Below are 21,498 nucleotides of genomic sequence, written 5' to 3'. Positions count from 1 at the left end.
TGTTATTGTTGATTATTGTTATGCGCAGTTCTGGTCTAATAAATGGCCTTTTATGCTTAAAACTGGTGGTCTGTTTATTGCGCGATGCCGGGCCCCGGGGAAAGCAGAGTCGCAGACTAGTCTTTCCCCGGGGTCTTTCGCGCAGGGGATAGTCCAGGCAGGGGAAGGGGAGGAGTTAGGGGGTGGGTACTTAAGCGCGGGGGAGGAAGGGATCTTCCTCTTTTCTGCGCCTGGCACCATTGGGAGGGAGCTCGAAAGGCCGCCCACCCACCCGGCAGTTGGAGGTGGTTCTTGGGACGGTCTGTTGCGTTGCCAGTTTAGGCCAGAGCTGCGGTAGGCAGGTTTCGAAGGGATAGGGGGTCAAGAGTGGGCATACCCATCCCTTGGGGGGGGACTTGGCGCAGGACGGATCGAAGTTTGATTGGAAGTTTGCAATGACTGGGGGCTGGAAGGGTGATTGACGGACAAGAGGAGGGTGTTTGGAGCCGCTAGGGCTCAGTGATGACATGGATGAATGAAACGTATGGGGGGATGTATGATTAGGGAGTTTGCTGTTATTGTTATTGTTGATTATTGTTATGCGCAGTTCTGGTCTAATAAATGGCCTTTTACGCTTAAAACTGCGTGGTCTGTTTATTGCGCGAAGTAGAAACAGACATTCACTGCAGTGTCTGGGAAGCTTTTTTAAGTACACTGTATGTTTGTTCGCTTCTAAGCGTCGATGGCTACGATGTTTGGGTTGCTTCTGTGGCATGAGACCATTTTCACTGCACAAAAATGAATGACGAATATTTCCCGCAATGTACCTTTTGAAAATCTTTTCTATGCACAGAGGAAACTGTCTGGACAATTCTCTACAAGTCCATCGTTTTCTAGAACCACAAAGTGGAGCATGCAGTAAAATAACCAGTTTTTGCAAATTATATGTTCTGTTTCCATCATTTTGGTAGCTTTAAATAACAAGGTGTGCAAATCGGTAAAACAAAAAAAGTCTGTAAACTTGAAGCTGTGAAAATGTCCGTACACCTTAACAAACATCTTTAAAAAGCTGTGCTCTGCCTACGTTGTGCACCCCGAGCCCCGTTGATTGCTCGTGAGTTTCACTTTCTGTGTGTCCACCACCAGGAATTAAAACACACACATGCCAGTTGCAGAGAACCAAGCGTGACGCCACTTACCGCGGATATGAATGTCATGGCTGGAGGGTGGGGGCGGGGAGGCAGCGGGTGATGGGACGGAGATAGACTGGGTATGGGCACCTGTTTCATGTCCACACTTCCCTGCCACACCGAACACTGGTGTTAGGGTGGGGGAACAGGGAAGGGGAGCACGGGACTTGAGTAGAGACTTGAAATTGTATGTATGGATGGCATGCATTCTTTACTGTGTTTGGGCTAAGCATACAAATGCCCCAGCTCGAAGTCTTGACACGAAGCTAAGGAGGGCACCAGAGTCAGGCTACTCTTCTGTCAGGAATAACATAAAGCAGAGAGGATCTTTTTGTTCAAAGGCTTATTAACTTCCACATGGATGTTCCGGTCCGCCTACTAATTAGGGTAGAGGTTCACTAAGAAATATCGCATATGGTGGGCAGGTACACACCTCTATGCGCTTTAACGCAAAACTGTCTATAACGCATGTGTGTATTTGCACCTGGAAAATTGCTGACACCCAAACTAAAAGAAGGCAGGGTCATGCACCAGGTCACAGGCTTCCCTAACACGATCCTAATTCAGGAATGTATTTAATAATAGCAAGTAAACAGTTGAGTAGCTTTGAATGGGACTATAATGCATGGCAGACAGCTGCATATCTTAATATTTCTATAGTTCCATGACGTCATTGTAGGATGCTCATGGAGAAGAGATAGATCCCATCTGATGATAATTTGTTTTCTGTATACCACCCACCTGCAACATCAGTTTCACAATTTTGTAATTGTACGGCATACACGGGCAACTATCAGTAAGTTAGCATTACTATCCGCCTCAGCAGCATGAACGACGGAGTTGGCCCTGGCTTCTCGTGAGTTGGACTAGTGACATGTTATCACAGGGTTAAGCTTATAACTCACTGAGTTATCCTAGAATGTTGCTGGACACCTATAGGAATAGTCTGCAACCTCTCATCCGTTCCTTAAAAGAGGGATGCAGGGTGGACCCAGGGTCACATTAGTGTCCTGAGAATATGAATATTTCACTGTTGCAAGCCTGGGCTATTTCCCACTGACATTAGGACAGGCATACAAGTGCAAATGTTGGTTTTGCATCGGTCAACTTGCCAGGCAGGATAATGGCAGTACAAAGTTGCACCGGCGCAATTTACATAATCTGAAAATGTCAGTGCAAAATCGCCACGACACCAGGGCAATTTATATCATCTAGAAAGGCTTTTGCACAATTACACTACTGTGATTGATGTGACACAGGGCTATTTGGTTTAATATTTAGCTGCAATAAATACACCCTGCCTTTGTACGGCCAGTTACTCCATACCCCTTCAGTGTGAGGTGAATTTTTTTTACTTCTCCCCTGTACTTAGATTGTGATTTTACGTGCATTGCACATTACAGTAGCTGTATAACATATAATGAAGATAGATATGGGGCAGTTTTTAATGTGTTCAATATTCCAAGACTATATGTTCCCACTGCTTTATAAGCATTGCTTCATCACTAAATTCATTTCCTTTAAAATGCACAATTTATCAATCTTTTTTCTCTGGAATGTTTATCCATTAAGCCTGCCCGCAACATAAAAGTCATACCCAAATTTTACGCCCAACCACTTTCAAATGTCACCAGCTGCCACTGATTTTTCTCCCATATCAACAAGTTAGCTTTGCCGCGCCCAGCACGGAAATATACTACCTATGTGCACAGAACCAATTTGCCTTTTACAGGCTTAATCCCCAAACCTATATGGCCCACTTGGTGGTGGAACAGTTTATGGCTAACCTGACACCACTGTTAAATGTATCATGCAAAAAGCTGGTCGGCTGAGATCAGCATGGTGCATGGCACGCTGTAGGCCTGGTGCATATTCAAGTCCAGAGCAAAACTCGAACTGATGCATTCACATGCGCTTCCAATACCACACCACCAACACTTCAGTCTGACAAGTGATGATAATGTCATATCTAGCTACAGACAATAACGACTGTGAAATAGGCGGTGGCTCTATGAAGAGGAAATATATATCTCCTCAGGCCACATTAACGGACGAGACACACACAACCCTCAAGATATGTTTTTATTCATCAAATAGCAAACTTCGCCTGATTCACTCAAGATACTTTCATAGACTCTCCTATACAGCGTTTGTGAAATAGAAATGGGGCATTAGGCAAGATTCTCATTGTGCAAGATTGCAGGCAGTGGAAGCAAGGGTTTATGCACCTGGCGTGGGGTTTCCCTGGGATGAGGGGTTTCTGAAGAGCGCTGCGGGAGTCCCTGTCAAAGATGATAGACATGCCGGGCATCCTCAAGCTTCAGATGGCACTATTGGCTTGGGTTACAGCAATTGAGCCCCAACACTACTGTTAGATAAACGTCTGGTTGCTTGCCAAAGGGGAAGGGTAGTATGCCAATGTGCAAAACGTGAATGTTGGACTTGATCCACAGTAATGAACAACTAGAAACATACACATGGATGCTCCTGGAAATGACTCGCCCGAGAGACATATGGGCCCCTTTGCGCCGACTCCTCAGGACAGGGACGACAATTGTGGAAGTAACTAATCTAGGAGTTGAGTGAAATGGGATGATCTTGGACCTGAAAAATGGAAGCAATATGGTTGTCAGAACCCCCTGGATACACATTTAAAGGAAATATGTAGAAGAGCGAGAAGCCCGTGCATCCACTATGTCCATGTGCCGCTGCTGCGCAATCACTGTGGTCAAGGGTAAGCACATTTTATGTCTGCTGTGGAATAAGCAGCTGAGGAAAAAATGATAATGTCTTGTCTGACACATTTTAGCCCTTTGTCTGGTTGACCACTTAACTGTTGATTCTGTACTTTGACGAAAATGTAATAAATAAAATTAAAATATCTAATCATAAATATTTATTTTTTAAATGGGTGCAAATTTGCTTCCGTCAAATATAACTTCATTGAACCTTAACACCATTATGTTGTAGGACCGTTAGATAAAATGCAAGCTTAAAACAAACTGATTAAGGGAAAGATCAACAAAGCACGCGAGCCATGCAATAGGTTCAGAAACACATGGTGCATTTTAGATTTTGAGTGACGAGGTACTCCCCTGTTTGTGAAGATTAAAAAAAAATCCCACTGGGATTTCGTAAACGTACATCCATATTTTGCGCTAACAACCAAACATGAACTCTCACACACGCCCCGAGTCTCACAGATTTACATTAGTAACTCATTTAACCTGAGTTTTATGGACTTTTAGAAAAAACCTAAAAGTGCACAGTGCAAGAAAGAAAACAATCTTAATCACCGTACGTGATCGCATCTGTGTCTACGTCACGATAGTCTTTATGCACTATCATCAGGCTAGAAGCTATGGAAGCTAAAAAAGGCACGACATGTCCTGATTTAGTTAAAAAATACATTTGGGGGAAGTCACCTCAAACAGAGAAACCTGCTCTCATAAAAACCAACACTCAGCAAAAAAAATCCTGGTACCTCATGCGAAAAATCACCTGTTCACATCCGTTTACGGACTCTCCTCATGAGCAAGGCAGGGCAGCGTTTTATGTGTTAGTTCCCTATGAGCAGAAGTAAATCCCTGCATAAATCAGACCTCTTCAGGTGATTCGCTTCTGCCAACAATGGGGAAACAAGACGTCAGCGTTTAGTTGCGTCGGCCGCGAAATGGATCCAAAAAAAACAAGCTGGAGGAAGCTCGGGCGCAGCACGTCTTCCGGAGACGTGCGCGTTCACAGAGCACAATCGGCTCGGGCACAGGCCAATAGCCGCTCGTGCACAGCTCTGTACTCCCGTGTCTGTGAGCACGGTGACTATAATACTCGATGCGGCAGCGCTTCGCGCTGCTAACGGCAGCGAGCCCTAAAAAGGATGTACATAATAATCCTCGCCTCCGGTCTTGACAGAGAATTGACATATATTAACAGGATATTTGTTATGGGTTGTAGGTTAAACATCAAAGACGTGTGTCCTAAACCATTGACTTTAGTATGATCATACCTTTTATGGCTTGCAGATTATTTACTATGTGCCCTTCTTGTTACATCGATCAGGCCATATTTTGTGCCAAACCGTCCAACACATCACGCACAATCTTAACAAAAACGATAACGGAGAAGTGACTTGTATGGGAACTAAACATATGTTATATTGACATGGAATTCAGCGAAGGTTTATATATTTAACATATGGTAAATTCAACAGCACAAAAAACACATCAAAAACGTATATTCTAAAACAACGTGCGACATGTAGCCCCTTCATATGTAGGCCACTTAATTACATATATACAAGGTATGAGGCGGCTCATATAAACCTACATGTGGTAATGATTACATAGCCAATCCTACGGCTCTGATTGTGGTTCAGGGGCCTGCCAGGAGCTAGACAACTAATAATATCAACCCTTTGATATAATGGTGCCCCAGATGGCAGTATATGGAGAAAGGCGGTATTCCAGGACTTAGTGTATGATGCAGGTGTAAGTGTTAATCATTACTTAAACAAGAAAGTTGCGCATATGTTGCATCTAGTTCATTGAGCCCATTATGGACAGAGTCAAAGAAAATTATCCACTTGAATTCTCATATGTTCTGGATGGAATTCAGATCCCTCCTGTGATTCCCAACGTGATTTTTTCCAGGACCACCCACCTTATGGATTCTAGTAGATGGCCTGGGGGATTGAAAAAGCTCCACCAGGCGTGCCCCAATGGTGCCACACGTGACTCTGCTGCAATGTTGCAGTATTCGTTCCTTGACCTTTCGTCTTCTTTGGCCAATGTAGATTTTTTCGCAAGGGCATAGGATGGCATAGGTAAGGTCAGACGTGTTACAATTTGTGTGTGCTTTTAAATCAACCTTGTTCTGTTGGTAATAAAACTGTTTAGTTTCCACAGTAAGTTTACAGGCTTTACATTTGCCACACCTGTGGTGGCCTGTAATTTCCTTTTTTTTTTTAAATATTTTTATTTTATTTTCACCTGGTATAAGACTGCAAAACATTCAACATAGTTTCAATTCATCAAGTAAATACAAAATAAAACATGAATTAATCAGTTGTTTCGCTTTGTCAATTAAAGTAACTAAACATAAGATCATAAAAAAACACAGATAGACATATAATAGTCTTGGGTATATCAGTTCATTTCTAGGTTCCCCCAAATTTTCTCAAATTTCTTTAGCGATCGGACACCCCTGAATTCTGCCAGCGTACACTCCATAATTTGGATTTCATTAACCAGGTACCACCATTCCAAAACGTTGGGTGGGTTGGGGTTGATCCAGGCCCTGGCTAAAGTTAATTTGGCACAGGAAAATAAGATTGATAGCAGTATATAATGTGGTTGACTTGTCAAATGTGGGCCTAGTATTACCATGGGTGCTGTTATTGGTGAGCTAAGAATATTTTTTATGGTTAAGATTTTTCCCACTTCTTCCCAGAATTTCCCTAATTTCGGACATGAGAACAACATATGGACAAGATCTGCCGCATACTCGTCACATTTCGGGCATTTAGTTTTTTCTCTCATGATGTTGTTCGAGGACCATTTAGAAATTTTTTCTGGGGTATAATATAGCATGTATATAGTTCTATATTGTTGTAATCGTAAGCTAGATGATCTTACATGATCATGAATATTAGTGTAAGATTTACTTATTTGTTTTCCTGTTAAATTAGTTCCGAGTTTTAGATTCCATTTATTAGCTAGTGTATCGTTGTCGTCAGATCTTAAACCTATAAAGAATTTATATGCCGAGCTGATTATTGATTTCTCTTTTTTAGAGTTTAAGAGGTCCCAAATACCCCCGCTCGACAAGGTGCTAATTCTATTCTTCCGCACTAAAAAGTCGTATATTTGCATATATTTAAATCTGTGTATATCGGACAGTCCGTATAATTGCTTTAAAGTAAGAAAATCCAGTATGCCTTGAGAATTATATAAGTCGCCCAGAACCATAATTCCTTTCAGTTGCCACCTACGAAATTCCCCATCGCTAAATATACTAGGCAGCCCGGGATTTTCCCATAGACTTAATTGTGAGTGGAATATAGTGGTTTTACAGTGAATAAGTATATCCTTCCATATTCTTACTATGTCTCGTGCGGTCTTAAATTTAACCCTTTTGTAGAAGTTAGGATCTGTAATACGAAGAAAAAATTGTTTAGCATCTCCCTTTAGTGATAAATGATGATAGAAAAGTAGGTCCTCTACATTTAGTAGTGATCGAATACGTCTTATAAAAGAAGCCCAGAAGTATAATTTCATGTCGGGAAAGTTAAGACCACCAGATCCTATTTGGTTTTTCAGCATCTTTAGCGATCTCCTAGCCTTCTTATACCCCCAAATAAAATTGCAGAAGATCCTATCTAATTGTTTGAAAAAAAAAGCCTATTCTGTGCCAAAGGAATTGATCTAAATAAATATAAGTATTTAGGTATGATTTTCATTTTTATCAGATTTATTCTACCGATTAGATTTAATGGAAGTCGGTGCCATTTTTTTAAATTCGTAGTTGTAGTTTTCATTACATTTTTATAATTGATGGTATTGAGTTCTTTGATATTTGAGGTAATTTTAATTCCGAGATATGTCGCGATCTTACATATTTCAGGCACTGGTTGAGGGGGAACAAAGTTAGCTACTATTTGGGTTTTGTGAACATTTAATTTATAACCTGATACATTGCCAAATTTGGATGCTTCAAATTTGATAGCTCTTAAAGAATCAGTTGTTTCGATCGAATATATAGCGATGTCATCCACATACGCAGTAATTTTTAAGCTTTGACTGCTAGTCTTAAAGGGTATTATTCCTGCCTGAGTATCCAAAGCTTTTAAAAACGGTTCTAGTGAAAGGGCAAACAATAAAGGTGATAGGGGACACCCTTGACGTGTGCCCGTCTTGATTGGAAAACAATGTGACGTGAGACCGCCATAGCTAGTATATGCTATTGGATTGTCATAAAGTGCCCGAATCCAATTTAGAAATTTTCCACAAACCCCATTGATCCCATTACATGCCATAAATAGTCCCACCCCACCCGATCAAACGCCTTTTCGGCGTCAAGCATTATCATAGCAAGGGGGGTAGCCTCTACTTCTGCTATATCGAATGCAGTTATTGCCGTATTGACATGGGCTGATGTATCCCTCCCTGTTATAAACCCGTGTTGCTGCGTATTTACAATTTTAGGCATTAGTGGTGCTAATCTTCTAGCCAAACATTTTGCGAAAATCTTTGCATCAACGTTGAACAGGGAGATTGGTCTATATGAGCGCATCTCCTCTTTAGGTTTACCCTTTTTATGAAAAAAAATTATTTTGGCTTTATTCCAAGAGCGGGGAGCTGACCCGGTTCTGCCAATATAAGTGATTACTTCTAAAAGAAAGGGTGTTAGCTCGTCCAAGCATGATTTGTAAATTTCCAGAGGGATGGTGTTCTCGCCAGCTGATTTTCCTAATGGCAGTGATTTTATAGCCCCCTTTAGTTCTTCACTAGTTATTTCTAAGGTCAGTTCCTCTGTTTCGTTTCTTGTTATCTTTTTCGTTAAATTTTCTTTTAAATAGATCTCAATTGTATAGTCGTTGGGCATATTCTCTGGTGTATACAAAATTTCATAATATTTAGCAAATTGTTGAATTATATCATCTGGCTGATTGTATCTCTTGTTATCAATCCCCATAATTTGGGAGATCATAGACTCCGCTCTATCCTCTGCTACTTTAAATGCTAAAATTTTTCCAATTTTGTCATCGCCCTCATATTGTGAACATTTATATTTATGGATCTGTGCACTCCTTTTCTTTAAAAGAGTTTCTTTGGTTTTACATTTTAGCTGGCTAAGGTTTGCACTGATATCCAGAGTTGAAAGATTATCTCTTAGAGCTTTTACAAGCTTTATCTCCTCAGCTACAATATCAGAAGTCAAAGTTAAATTATGATTACGTCTTTCATGATTCTGTTTCAAAACAAAGGTTTGTGTAAACCCTCGGATACTGGCTTTACAAGTATCCCACACTGTTAAGCATGAGGCAGTGTTTCTGTTAAAAGTCAAGAATTCTGTTATATGTTGTTTTAATTGTGAAATAAAAGTCATATCCGATATTAGATTCCTGGGGAAAGTGAAAGCTCTTGGAGGTTTACGTTTCAAGGACGTAAAAAATTCAATCATAATGGGATTGTGATCAGATGTAATACGTGGGTATATTACCATATTTGTGGATCTCATCAGAGTGTCTGATATAAAAGCCATATCTAGACGTGAACATAGCCTGTGGGGAGCTGAGTAAAATGTATAGCCTGTAGAGTTTGGGTATAGCGAGCTCCATACATCTCTAACATTATGTAGTTTACATAGATCTAAAATAGATGCTCTATTTTTGGACATTCGTTTGTAATTACCAGGGCGTGTTGTATCCGTCTGGCAATTCAGAATACAGTTAAAATCACCCATAATTATTACTTCTCCCTCCCAATCTAATAACGCTATGTTTAGTTGTTCAAATATTCTAGGATCTTCTTTGTTAGGTCCATATACAACACATGCTACAACCTTCACATTATCAAAACAAAGTTGGGCAATTGCCCACCTCCCCCATTTATCACCCTGTGTTTTAGTTATTTCTGCCTTGAACCTTTTGTCTTTAAGTATAGCGACCCCTCTTATAGGGGACGTAGCTGCAGAATTCATTATCATCTCAAAGCCCAGTTGACTTAACAGCTTCTTATCTTTGTCTATAATGTGAGTTTCTGACAAAAATACTAAATGAGGATTATATAATCTTAATTCTTCAGCAACTAAATGCCTCTTGCGTTTGTTGTTCAGCCCTGAAACATTCCATGCCAAACATCTAATACTATGCATCTCTAATGAAAAAAGTGATGTCAATATTCAGCATTATTATATGTAGTTCCAAATAAAGAATACATTTTAGTAACATAAAACTCTCATCAAGCTTTTCTACCAGGTTGAAAATATTTTTTTCCTTTCTTCCCCAACCCTCCCTCCACCTTCCCCCATCTCCCACACCCACCCCAAACTGCGACGACCAACCCCCCCCCCTTACCTACTGCTGCCGCTAACAAGGCAGCGCCTGCGGCCGGAACCAAAGGGCCCCCCCCTTCCCCCGAAATGTCAGCTAATGTTATTGTTATTGCTTCATCAAGACTGGTGACTAAATATGTTAACATAGAAGAACAAAAATTAAGTATTTAGGTGTTAGAAGTGTCCGTGCCCCTGCCTATAACTTAAATTCAATTTCTATCCATCTAAAGTTTCTAAATCTCTTATGCAAAGACAGTTGAAGGGCTCCTCGCTTTCTTTTCAATCTTTACTTTTGTTGACTCTTGTTGAGACTGGCCAAAAATTCCTGCGCCTCCCAAACTTCGCTAAAGAAGTTTGTACGCCCTTTCATGATTACTTTAAGTCGGGCAGGTTCTTGTAAATATGCTAAGCCTCCCAATTTATTGATTGGATCGATCAGTTTGCGCATTTCCCGTCTTTTGTCCATCGTGGTTTTGCTAAGATCTGATCGAGCAAAGATGGTAAGATTGTCAATAATTATTGGGGTATTAGGCTTAGCTTTTTGCCACACAGCTTGTCGGAGCAGAAAGTTGCCGAAATGCATCAAGATTGGGCGTGGGAATTTACTATTCTGACGTTTTTGGACAAGTGGAAGTCTATGTGCTCTTTGCACTTGGGGGTGGCCTGTAATTTCCAGTAACTTCCACAGGGTTTGAATGGTGGGCTGTGGCGCTGTGTTGAAGAGTGATCTAACCACATAGTCTCTGATGTTTTTGCCTTTCTTGAAGGAATGCATTGGAGGGTTAGGTATTTCCAAATCATCTGCAACAATTTTCCAGTGTTTATTCACAATTTGTTGGATTTCATTGATCCTCGTATTGTAGGTTGTAACACAGATCATCCTATCCAGGGTGTAGGTGGAGCATACTTTGGGCATCAGTAGTGAATTCCTCTGGTTGAACCATGCCCGTTCCCATGCCCGTTTTACCAGCCTTCTAGGGTAACCCTGTTCCACTAATTGATAAATGAGGCCATCAGACTTGTCAAAGTAATCTTCCTTGTGGGAACAGTTCCCCCTGATCCTGAGGAACAGGCCGAAGGGCAAGTAATCCCATAATCCTCTTGGGTGGTGGCTCCCATATCAATTCAATTCAATTCAAAAGATCTTTATTTCGGCAATGTACCATAAAAGATAACAGTTGTATATAAAAAACAGTGTAGATGACAATATTAATTACTTATAGCAAAAAATAGTTTCAAACTCATTTTACGAAAGACACATTTGGTCAAAATTAATATTTATAAAACCAATGTTTTTTAAATAATAAATACGTTTCTAATAACAGTTTAAGACATATAAAAAACACAATATGTAACCATGGGCTTCCAATCCAGGCTTAAGTTCGAGCAATTAGGAACCTAAGCTTGTGCCACATGGCTGCCAAAAATTGTGAAACGGCAAATACAATAGGACCAGTTGTGTCTGATTTTAATATTCTAAATGCCAGCATGCATTGTCGGAAGCCTACATTTTTGCATAAAGGAACAAGCCAGTACTTCCTAGCCTTGTGATACTCCGGACCGAAAAACAAAACATGAAGCTCGGTTTCAGTATCACATTTGCATGCTAGGCATTTTTTCGGGGCAGAGGATGACCACCTGTTAGTAAAGGCTAGCAACGGTAGAACACCATGCCTCCACTGAACATAGAGTTTTTTGCTAATAGAGGATATATGTCATCAAGGAATTGCTCAAATAAATAACAGTCTTTGACCAGCAGGAAAGAGGCAGTTATAGAGCCAATTTGATGGTTGCATAATGCTGCATGGAGTCTATCAGCACAAAATATATTTGCAAGCTAGGTGCGTGAAAACATTTTACAGCCCCGCTCTGGGTCAGACCATAAATCAGGAACTTCTAACCTTGTAAATTATTTTTTTATATAGGTGGGCCTGGAAATATTCCCTGCACCCGGAAAAGTCAGTATTTCCTTAAGTTCTTGTCTGTAATGTATCAGCTCCGGTGTTACCCAGAGTCGGTGCCAAAATCTGAAGGGTTTTAGCGCTAGCTCTTCATCGATTGGTCTGATTCCCAAGTCGAACCTTAAAGGGAGGAGTGGGGTACTATCCAGTAATGCTAGCAGGTGTCTTAAAAATTTATTTTCAGTCCTGGTGATTTCGGTCCTGTTACAGTAGCCCCAAAGTTCATCCCCATACATGATGGCACCCCTGGCTTGCGATTTGTAAATTTCCAACGGTGGTCCAGCAGGTTTAATAGTGGACTTATTGGATAGTTTAAGAATTCCGCCTGAGAGTTGAGCCAATTTTAGTTGGGACTTAATCTGCTGGGGACCCCACGTTAAGTTTTCATTGATGGTGACCTCCAGGTAGACAAAGGTAGTTACCCTTTCAAGTATCAAGCTCAGCGGAGGGTTATTAGAGTGTTCAGAAATGCGATGGCGCTCTACAGGTAGTGGTGAAAGTTAGCTGCTAGGTCTAGGTGGTTGGTGCCTCTTGATCAGAGATATCCATGGTCTCTGAAAAGGGAAGGGGATAGGAGCTCTCCTTCCTGTGAAATGCAAGAAAAGTCAAGCGCACACAACCAGATTAGCTAGGTATTGTCTTGTGTCATTAAGGAAAGGATAAGATCACACTCAAATGTTATTGTCTTGTTTGTGACACGTGTTTCGTCAATAACGGGGTAGACCCGTGACTCTCAGGGCTGGGGAAACAAAATAAAGGAAAAGTGAAAGTGGGGAAGTCTAAAGGGCCAGTGTGGATGTGTGTACAAAGAAGGGGTGAAAGGAAGAGGACCAGAGGGGGAACGTGTAGACCTAGGAACGTGTCTCACTGTACACTTCCATAAACCCAGAAATGGGACTAATAGCAGTTAACAATTGCCTGAGAAACGGACCCATCACTCTTTTTGAACACACCAAAATGCTCGCTACTATGATGCACATCATTCTGATGAATAATTTCTTTTTATACGACCGCGTCTGGTATAGACAAACAAGAGGAGTGGCAATGGGGTCTAGATTCTCCCCATCTTTTGCAAACCTATACATGGGAGCACTTGAAGCGGAATACAGCTGGGGCAACAAGGGCCAACCATGGATTGATCACATAATATATTGGGGAAGATATATAGATGACTGCCAATTAATCTGGTCAGGGTCTCACGTCTCTCTGATGGATTTCTGCGAGCACCTTAACAACAACCAAATGGCATGAAGTTCACCAGCAACATCAGCACTACCAGTGTGCCATTTCTAGATGTAGAACTGTACATCAAAGACAATGCCCTGCATAGCCGCCTGTTCCGCAAAGAAACGGCCTGCAACGCCGTACTGCATGCGGAAAGCTCACATCCCTCCCACCAAATCAACACCATCCCATATGGGGAATTTGTACTCGCAAGGAGAAATTGCAGTGAAAACATTGAATTTGAACGATGCATTGAGGACATGACTCAACGCTTCTCTAAAAGAGGCTATAAACAAGACACTCTGAAGGGGGCAAAGAGAAAAATACAACAAATTGACAGGGAAACGACATTGACAAATAAAACAAAGCCCAAGAAGACTAAACAACCATTGAGACTGATTATGGACTACGATGAGATCAGCTCGACGGTTAGGAAAAGCCTCAACAAACATTGGGGGATTCTACTTGCTGATAGAGCCTTGAAAGATGTAATCACTAACAGACCTCAAATCACTTACCGGAAAGGAAAGAACCTCAGAAACAGACTATGCCCTACTATGCCACACACAGCAGAACCTACATCATGGCTCACAAAGAAATCGAAAGGCTTCTACAGATGTGGCTTCTATAGTATGTGCCGCTGGGCCAAACATGGCACTAAGACCTTCAGGGGTTTCTACAAACATGATTTTAAAATCGACACAAACATCACCTGCGACACTAGATATACAGTGTATATCATTGAATGCCTCTGCCAAAGCCAACATCAGACCTTTGAGAGAACGCATCAGAGAGCATCCGCGCGCCATTCTAACACAAGATGCACGCTACCCTATGGCTATCCACATGGCCACATGCCCATCACAGGGCCCAAAGCAAGAAGTTCATTTTCTGTGGCATGGATGTGATGCAGGCCCACTTGAGGGGCGGCTATCGTGAACTAAAACTAAGACGCCAGGAAGCAATCTGGATCATGTGGTTACATACTCTTAAGCACGGCCAGAACACCGACGATGAACTTCACTATTTTTTGGGATCTTAAAGTGCTTACAAATCTATATCTGTTCCTAATGTGAATTCAGCATGATTAACATAGAAATGTTGTGAAGATTGCTTCCTTCTTGTGATACAAATTCCTAACACGTGTAACGATATTCCTGTACATCACATACGTTTGGGCCTTTTTACCAGGCATTCCATCCTGCCTATACATCTCATAGTCATGATTACTTCAACCATCACTTTTTTTGCTGACGCATCTTCTTACCCTATGTCTATCTTCTCATTACTGTCCCTCGCCCGTCCTTTTCAGCCTCATTGGGCTTACATTATGATGCGATTTACTTTTGTGTTACACTATTACTTTTTGTTTCTTTCCCTTTAACCCTCCAGTCCCTCCAGGTGTTTTTCTAACCTACCCGCTTTTTTTAACTGACTTTTCCTTTACTTTGCTTTTCAATCTCCACTGCGCACACTATGATATACTCCTCCCATTCTCTAAACTGAGAGTGGTTTGCGTGTGTTCTCACCGTCTCTAATTAGTTGCGCTAATACTGCCTTTTTTTTTTTGGCCCTTTACACTGCGGGGCTGCTAAACCGGCCTCCTGCTCACCGGCTACGCTCTAGTTACGGATTCTGGTAACCAATACATGTACTTTGTTACCCTCGAGATGGCAGCCTTTTGTATATTGAAAAAATTATGTGGGGGAGGGTCGGAAGGGCATCTTTAACGACCAAGGTAACTTGGGCCCCTATAACAACTTCGCAAGACAAAAGGAAGAAACCTGGTCAGAATTACTGTGAGTGTGCCATGTTGAGTCTAGAACCATGAGTCCATTAATAACACTGTAGTGATAGCACTGGGCTAGATGAAATTCCCATCAGCCCACCCATCTGGTGGAGTATCGTCACGTGGGAGATGTATCATAAACCCATCTTGATCAAGGCACCTGGTAATGATGCAAAAATGGATGTCGTAGATATGATCTTAGACCACAGTGCTTCACTAGTGATGCCAATGGAGTGCAGTGCAAATGAAAAGTGAATGTGAAAATAAAATAGACTCGAAGGACCAAAAGTCAGTTTATTATATATGGTGCTAGGGTCAAATCTAAAAACAACGCCCAATAGTTTTAAATAATAACTATATCAAGGCGTAGTGTAGTGAGGTCGACATGTTTCAGCTAGATGGACAACTAGTCCTAGCTTTCTTCAGGACCTGGTGAATACTGCGACTGCAAACTAAATTAAACAAATTGTAATAATAGTGAGTTCGTACACACATTAATGATGGATAAATCCTACCAGTTACTCTGAGCCCAGATGTATACTGGTGATAATCCAGTCAAGCCGTCTTTCCTAAAACAGGAGAGAAAGTGTACAACTAAATAGCGTGAATAATGGTGTCAAGGATACAACAGACAAACAACAGGCACACAAACAGTCCGGTAGAGAAAGTCTACCCGTTACTCAGTAGTTATACATTTCTACTGAATTACTGTGTATACATCACATGTAGTCAAAATTTCAAAAACTCACCCAGCGTTCTGTGGGAAAATGCCTCACCTCACCCGGTCACCCACTCGGGAATAGGGAGGCCCCGCTCTGTCAGAATGGAAATAAAATGAGGACCTCAGAAGAATATCAGAGGTACTATAATCCAAATGGTCATATATTTCCAATATTCTACTAACAAAAACTAGTTGTAAGAAGGAGATTCATCCTCAAATGAACACATGGTGCAGACCATGCAGGGTAGTCAAAGATGCTAAAAGGTAGTTATGGCTTGTAAGTGTAGCAATGTAATGCACAAGAGTGCTAAAACAATGAGCACAAATATGTTTAAAAAAGAGAGTGGAGCAACTGCCTGGGGCCAAAATGGAGCGTCCTACCTGTCCGTCGGTACCTCTACACCAGCATCCGAGAGGGAGTGGGAGGTAACTGACAGTTGGGCGGGCTTGTCCCTTTATACCCCAGCCAATTGGTTAACAAACTACAGCTGTCAAAGATTAGCTGGTAGATGTGTTCGCAATTGGTTAAAAAATCGCGCTATTTCTTGAAGCGCGCTCGCGCTATATGGAACACTATGTTCTCCGCGCATGCGCGATATAAAGGCAGTGTACAATCCGCAGAATCCTGAGAATAGAGACGCGTTTGTTATTGAAGTTCGCTCGCGTCATGTAAGACGTTTTAATGAGAGCGCATGCGCAATAGAAGTAACGCGTCTGGGGGCCTACTGCGCAGGATCTTAACAAGTTGGAGGCAGTGTGACCAGCGCGCGTCTGTTTTATTGGTTGCTCATGCGCAAAGGAATAGGAGCGCCTGAAAACTAACTGCGCAGAATCCTACTGAGTGGAAACAGTGTTTACAGCGCGCATCTGCGCCGTTTTACAAGATTGTTTTTAAAGCTAACGTCTAATATGCAATGAGCTATTGTAGGTCTCATGGGTTATATGCGGAACATTAAACCATGCTTGGTCGCAAGGAGAGCCGCTCTGGTGACAAGGTACCAGCGCCAATTAAATTACTGGGGTATTAGTAAATGCGTTACATGGGAGGTGTATATATCACAGTGATATATATATATATTATGCAACATCACTACTTGAAAGACTGTGTGGTGTTTAGAAAAGTCACTCCAATGGTGGACGCAAGGTAAGGGATAATCAAGTTATATGATCCTACACAAATGTCATACAGAATGTTGACATAGAGGCATTAGATAGAAGAGATAATGACTCATTAAGCGGAGTGCGAGAACCAGTTGCACTTATAATGAAAGGTATGGTGTTCTCAAAAACACACTCAGTCAGGTAGCTGGACATAAGTGAATGTGTAGCTTATTTATAATGATGTCCAAGGTATGTCATCATTAAGTCCCTGTATATGGTTTCTGTAGGAGAGTAGGGTCTGCAATCCTATGATCACCCAGATTTTTCGCTTTTGTTTCACTGGTTTACGACTTTCTCTGGCTGTGGGCCTGCTAATCAGACCCACAGCCTGGCTGTTCTCTTTCTAAATTACGATATGTACCCTAGGTGCATTTATCCATTGGTACTGGGCCACCTTATCAGACCCTGTAACTCAGGGCATAGGTGTACCCAGGGCCGCCAGGGGCTGCAGCATGTATTATGCCACCCCTGGCTGGCCTCCTAAATTTGACACAACTGGCTGCATGACAGCTGGGGCGAAGTCGTGTAATCACACTTTGCTTTAGATATGGTAGCCCTATATCTAACCATACAATGGACACTCGAGTTCCTATCAGTCACTCCTATGGCAGGCCTTGACAATCCTGAAGGCAGAGTGCATGGGCTCGTGTGAACTAGGCTCTGGCCCGAGCCGAGCCCGGTTGCAGCTTGCGGAATCAAGACCCAATGGCTGTTCCATGATAACGCGTACCACATCGGTAACTTCGGTGTCGCGTTATCAAGACATGTCGAGTAAGGTGTCATACGAATCGGGATGCTGCCCTCTCACCAACTCTGGCGACGAGGTTAGCATTCCGCCGTTCTAGAGGGACACGACATGTACGTAACTGTGAACCCCGGTTAAAGTTAACTCAAGCTTCAGCTCCACAAAATGGATGCTGCCACCACAGACACGAGTCTGACCTCCTGCTGCTGGGAGTCCTTCCAGCGAGGAGAGCTTGGACAAAGGGTTTCCTGTCGAGGGCGGTGTTCGCACCGTCCCGGACAGGGTTTGTGTATTCTAGGTAGGTAGGGCTTTTGCGAGAAGGTGACTGCGGAGTGGCACCCCGGTGCTCACTACGCATCTGCCGGTCAGAACCAGTTCCAGGGGCACCAACCCTGGCCTGGGGAAAGTCCGGCAGGGGAGAGGGGTGTAACTACCTCCCTTCCTGGTCCCACCCTTAGGGCAGGACCTAGTCATGTATGTAGGAGAGTAGGGTCTGCAATCCTATGATCACCCAGATTTTTCGCTTTTGTTTCACTGGTTTACGACTTTCTCTGGCTGTGGGCCTGCTAATCAGACCCACAGCCTGGCTGTTCTCTTTCTACATTACGATATGTACCCTAGGTGCATTTATCCATTGGTACTGGGCCACCTTATCAGACCCTGTAACTCAGGGCATAGGTGTACCCAGGGCCGCCAGGGGCTGCAGCATGTATTATGCCACCCCTGGCTGGCCTCCTAAATTTGACACAACTGGCTGCATGACAGCTGGGGCGAAGTCGTGTAATCACACTTTGCTTTAGATATGGTAGCCCTATATCTAACCATACAATGGACACTCGAGTTCCTATCAGTCACTCCTATGGCAGGCCTTGACAATCCTGAAGGCAGAGTGCATGGGCTCGTGTGAACTAGGCTCTGGCCCGAGCCGAGCCCGGTTGCAGCTTGCGGAATCAAGACCCAATGGCTGTTCCATGATAACGCGTACCACATCGGTAACTTCGGTGTCGCGTTATCAAGACATGTCGAGTAAGGTGTCATACGAATCGGGATGCTGCCCTCTCACCAACTCTGGCGACGAGGTTAGCATTCCGCCCTTCTAGAGGGACACGACATGTACGTAACTGTGAACCCCGGTTAAAGTTAACTCAAGCCTCAGCTCCACAAAATGGATGCTGCCACCACAGACACGAGTCTGACCTCCTGCTGCTGGGAGTCCTTCCAGCGAGGAGAGCTTGGACAAAGGGTTTCCTGTCGAGGGCGGTGTTCGCACCGTCCCAGACAGGGTTTGTGTATTCTGGGTAGGTAGGGCTTTTGCGAGAAGGTGACTGCGGAGTGGCACCCCGGTGCTCACTACGCATCTGCCGGTCAGAACCAGTTCCAGGGGCACCAACCCTGGCCTGGGGAAAGTCCGGCAGGGGAGAGGGGTGTAACTACCTCCCTTCCTGGTCCCACCCTTAGGGCAGGACCTAGTCATGTACCCACCCCTTTCTTTAGAATAAAGGCCGGAGCGGGGACCCTTCCAAATTAGATCATCTTTGAATCAAGAACTACTTTCTACGAAAGGACACTCACGACTCTTCTCAAGATTTCTCCCTTGTGACTAAGGAGTAGTCACCCTGCATCAGCGGGCACCACCTAAGAACTCTGCGGTTTGCTGCAAGTCCTTCCTCAAGGATCCGACGGCCCAGCTCGACGAGAACCGGCTTCCCTGGCACCTCTGACCTCTACCCACGTCATCAGCTCAGCTGTGATCTGTGGGTGCGACGAGACCTCGAGGGACCGGCCATCATCAGAACCTGCACGCTCTTAACCAGCACGACCATTGAAGCGATTCCCTGGTGAGTGCTCTGGGGTCCGAGAAGCCCCGACCCTGAGCCGCTCCAGCACCGAAGTGCAGTCTCCCAGCATCTCCACGATCTGCGTGGGGCCCTTCTGCTCGCTGCTCAGCACGTTGTCTGGTCACTAGCCGCTGGCTTGTGCCCTTCTGTGACGACATCCGACAATCAACACTACTGGTCTGGTTGCTCCAGACTGGCCCTTGCTTCCATCTTTGCGAGAAGCACCCCGGACCCTCCTGGTCCACTCAAGACGCCATCTTAGGCCCATCACGTGGCCCCGAGATCTGCCAAGGCTTGTTGCCCCATCCTGGGCCCAGCGACGCCGACAGCATCATCCTTCGTGGGACAGCTCGCACCTCCACCGTGGTCGCCGACAACGCCTCCTGGTCCGTGAGACTGCAGAGCCTAGCGTCGCCCACTCACCTGGTCGAGGTGACGGCCAACCGGTGCCATCCTGGTACCCTCTGACTACTGGCTAGTAGTACGAACTTGGTCCCCTCTGCTTTCAGGTATCAACAATCTCTGATCCAGGCTTGGATCTCTACGAACTATTCATCACTGGTCGCCGGCCAGCAACTCCTTTTCTTCCGGCTCCTGGCTCGTCAGCGAAGACCCCGACGCCTGTAAGACTTGCGCAGCCGCAGCCCTCGTGGCTAGGTAACTCGGCATTTCGGTGCCTGCATAGTCTCTTTACTCTAGGGTCCCGAGTCCCTCGCTTCCGACTTGCCTTATCGGGTCCGCCCGAGACCTTAAACTTTCCGTGTCCTCGGACACTTGTTTTAATTGTGCACTTGAAGTATTTTCCTAAAGAGATTTGGTTTGTGCTTAGTACCCTGTCCTCATAAAGAGTCCAGGGCTGTTGTGAATCTTAATAAATATCCTGTTTATTTTCATAACACTTGTGTGGTGTCCTTTCACTGGGTGTTCAAGGGGTACATGTGTGGTAAACAGCTGGCTTAACGCGCCCTCTCGAGTCTTTAGCCTTAGACTGCTCGTATCCACGCTACTAGGATAGCTGGTCTATAGGTTGACTTACAACCAAACACCATAAGGGTCGTTGGAACGATACATAGCGGTCGCTAGAATAGCGAACGTTGCATATCGGGCCAACTTCTCACATTGGTGAGCAGCGGTTGGGATTTGAGCTTGCTGTTGTTTTACCACACGTATCCTAAGAATATCTTGTTGAAAGATCACATAAGTACTGTTAGTACATATAACTAAAGCTTAGAATACTCTGAGTTCTACTGAACCAGCTGTTGCAGCTCCTCAAGGCTTAGCACACCTTGGCTGCAACTCTTAGCAAGGGAACAGTAGGTAAACACGTAGTGTAGGTAGGTGCATCATTTACACCACACTAGAAACAGTATGTCGGACAAAGGAGGAAACTCTGAGTCTCCCCTTGTGTCAGTTGACCCTCCACAGGTCATCCCTTCAAGATATACTGTGCTGAGCTTCAAGGAGTTAAGACAGGTGTGTCACTCCCGGAAGACCAAGCAGGGGTCTAACCCCACCACGTCCTTTCTGATTGGTCTCTTGGAGACTTATGATGCCAGAAAAGCTGAGACCCGTCTTAGCTCTTCTAATCCAGAAGGAGACATGCCCCCCCTCGAGGGAACCAGAGACGATCCTGACCTCATCCACCTCGCAACTGAGAACGAAGATGTGGAGGATGATGAGGATGAGGATCCCTCTGGGGATGAGGCAGATAAGGGACAGGTAGAAGTCGTTAGACTAAGCAGGTCCAACTTAAGCAAACATGATAGTGGTACTGGGGGACCCCCAGCGCTACTGTCAGGTCCGCTTAACATTGGGAATGGACGAGCCCGATCTCTG

The sequence above is a fragment of the Lissotriton vulgaris genome, chromosome 1_2 (assembly GCF_964263255.1).
Source record: "Lissotriton vulgaris chromosome 1_2, aLisVul1.2, whole genome shotgun sequence".
Classification (NCBI taxonomy): domain Eukaryota; kingdom Metazoa; phylum Chordata; class Amphibia; order Caudata; family Salamandridae; genus Lissotriton; species Lissotriton vulgaris.
Note: the sequence above shows the minus strand (reverse complement) of the source record.